The sequence below is a fragment of the Leptonychotes weddellii genome, chromosome 2 (genome assembly GCF_054177405.1).
Source record: "Leptonychotes weddellii isolate Sample4059 chromosome 2, ASM5417740v2, whole genome shotgun sequence".
Lineage (NCBI taxonomy): Eukaryota > Metazoa > Chordata > Mammalia > Carnivora > Phocidae > Leptonychotes > Leptonychotes weddellii.
In genome coordinates this window covers 101,306,853-101,310,437 of record NC_138370.1, presented here as the reverse complement: position 1 = coordinate 101,310,437, position 3,585 = coordinate 101,306,853, and positions in this window count along the sequence as shown.

Below are 3,585 nucleotides of genomic sequence, written 5' to 3'. Positions count from 1 at the left end.
TGTGTCTTTTGATTGGGGAATTTAGCCCGTTTACATTCAAGGTAACTATTAAAAGATATGAATTTAGTGCCATTGTATTGCCTGTAAGGTGACTGTTACTGTATATTGTCTGTGTTCCTTTCTGGTCTATGTTGCTTTAGTCTCTTTCTTTCCTTAGAGGACCCCTTTCAGTATTTCTTGTAGGGCCGGTTTGTGGTTCACAAATTCTTTTAGTTTTTGTTTGTCCTGGAAGCTTTTTATCTCTCCTTCTATTTTCAATGACAGCCTAGCTGGATATAGTATTCTGGCTGAATATTTTTCTCATTTAGTGCTCTGAATATATCATGCCAGTCCTTTCTGGCCTGCCAGGTCTCAGTGGATAGGTCTGCTGCCAGTCTAATGTTTCTACCATTGTAGTCAACCTACGTTTTTCTGAAACTGGAAGTACATTGCTTCAGAAATTTTCTTTTTTTGTTATTATTGTTCAAATATTATTTACTTCTTCAAGCACATTCATGGTGAGTAGAGTCTTATTTTATTGGAAGATTAAATCTGAGAGTAAGAAAATATTTTCTTTTATGAAATACTTTCATTATTGAAAGCTCACATTTAAAATTTTCAGTACAAAGCATATGTAGAGTTCCACTGTATAAAGGAGTTTATGTAGACTGAACTCAACAGAAAACCACTGCTTAGCTCAAATTTTTGATCCTTTAGTTGATTACATCTCGCAGTTTGGGAGCTGCTGTATCACTTCACAGGTGTTAGTACCTTTGATTGACCTATCGAAAGATTTTATGTCAACCTAACATCAATATGAAGATAATATTTATTTATATATTCCAACCATAGAATTGAGAGAATTTTGACATGGAACATAGAGTGAAGTGAATTACTTGGAGGCAAGAGATAACTGTATCAAATGCATAGTCATGCACTGTAATACTGCAGTTAGCCTTGATAAATATCTGATAGATTAAGTTGAGTTGCCCAAAAAAAGATATCTTGTGATTATATATGTTGGTTCTTTTTTCAACATAAATATTGCTGTATGCCACAATATGTTGACTGCTGATTACAGAGGCTGGTTTATATCATGTAGTTACTCTATTTGCCTCACAAACTAATTTCAAATTGTCACTGAGCATTAAGTAATGTTGTATCAGGGACTTTGAGAGACTTTAGCATTTTTTTCTCTACTACATGGAAATGCTTACAAGTTTTCTCTATATTTTTTGGCTATTTGTATTCCTAATAGACTTATGCGTTAATGCATAATATGTTTTCTAGGGAAATTTGAGAAATGATTACTGCATATACAATTAAAAGGAGCACTATTATTAGTGAAATGTTTTGGTTGTAAATAATATCCATTCATGACTTAAGATACACCTAAAGAGACAAAAAAATTTGACATTACATCTGAAAACACTCAAAGGCAAAATAATGATGATTTATAATTTCATAATAAAACCCAAGTGCATGATTATATATTTTTAATACAGTGATAATTTGCCTTACATTAACTTCAATTTAATGGCTCCAGATATATAAGAGATTTAAAAATCCATAAATTAAAATATGTTATTAAATATGCAACAGAGATGCAATAAATGAAAATATTAGTTATCAATAGTTATGAAGATTCAACAGGAACATTGGCCTAAATAACCAATTTTAAGTTGGTTTCTCTGTTATTATTTTCTCTAGAGTTATTTTCTCTAGGATTAATATTTGGACTTTCAGTTCAAGGTATAGGGTGATATAGAAATGATTGCACCCCTTGGTACACAAGTGAATATTGTCTTACTTTTAAAGTGGGAAATTAACTCCAGCTCTGTTTGGAAAATTAAAACTGGCAGCTCATTCCCATCAGTCTTCCCCAGCCTCTTTCTACTTCAATGCAACTTTACTTTATTACTCAATGTTCTCTAAATTAACATTTTCTCTCCACTTGCATTATTCTCTCTCTTCTCTGTTTGCTCACCCCACTTGTACTCATCATGCACACCTGTATTTATCTTTTAAAATAATTCATTATAATAAAACAATTCAAGTACTGTTTTATATATACTACTATAGAAGGGAGAAAATAATTATTCTTTAGTATTAAATATGGACTAATAGCATAACACAAAGGACTATTATTACTCATTAGAGATAGCTGATGAAAGCACAAAGAGCTCAGGGCAATGAAAAGATTCTGAATTGTAAATTAGGTGATGCGTCTTTGGCTTTCTGGTGTAACACAATATTGGTCTATTGATAATAGTGAATAAGCAAAATAATAATTTAGTGTAATAATTATAATAAATCATAATTTAAAGAACTTAAAATTTAATGAAGCTCCAGCTAATGTTTATTAGGTAATGCTAAATTAGGAACTTTATCATTACTTCCAGTTAATATGAAGTTATTGGCATAATAACTCTCTTTTTAGAGATGTTGAATACAATTTAAATAACTACCATGTTCTGACAGTGGCAGTTGTCCAAATCTCAGACTTTTTGATTGTCAAAACAAACAAAGGTTTTTATTGTTCCCAGAAGAGTCAACATGTTCAAAAGGTAATGATGAAGAAATCAGTTGTGTTCAACTGTATCAATCCAATGTGAATCTCACAATACATTTGTTCATGAAAGCATTGTGTTCATTCAGCTGGTATTCATTAAATGTCTCATGTGTGGTGTGGTGGAGATACAGTGGTAAACAAGGCATAGCAGTGTCTACTCTTTTGAAACAAGGAAGACAACTGGTAGATAATCGCAATTGGGAGGATGATCTCAGTGTGCATGTAAGGTTGAGGGGGGGAATAGTCTATGACTTTCAAAGAGCAGGTAAAACAAATCCCATGATATCACAACTCTTGGTAAATTTTTTTCTAAAAATTTTAAGGATTCTAGGCAAATTTTTTTCTAAAATTTTTAAATAAAAAACAAGATATTTTAAACCTTAGTTTATTTAAATACTACAACACAGTGTCAGAAATCCACATAAAATGTGAATTGACATTATCATATATACTTAGCATAGCATTATAATGCATAAAGGCAGAAATTATTTCTAAAAAATACTTCATAATGTCCATAAACCATTTTCAACGGCTTTCGTAATCATTTTGTTCCTATTACAAAGGCTTTTTTTCAACAAGGAAAGTTTCAATTTATATTTCATTCCAAGAATTTTACTTTGATTTAATATGATGAAATTCGTAAATTATACTTCATAATATTTTATATTTGATAGTTTGGGAGGTAGGGTTGTGTGGAAGAAGATAGGTACATAGATTTAGTTACTAATTTGTTTTTAAAGCTACCACTGTTCTAAAAATTGCTTCATGATCTACTAATGTTCCTTGACATTTGTGGATAAAAATGGCTTTATGATAATGGAAGTCACTGATAACTGCTTGTCCAATGCCTACATTCTTTACTAAGAGAAGCTCAGTTTTTATTGCAAAAATATGACCAGCCAAAAGTCATTACTTCAGCCTCCCTTAAGCTAGGATAAGTTGTTAGTTCTGGTCAATGAAAGTTCAGTGGGAACCTTCTGGTGTTTTCTGAACAAGTTTTGGCATTTCCTTTTTCCTGCCTGGCATTCAGATGA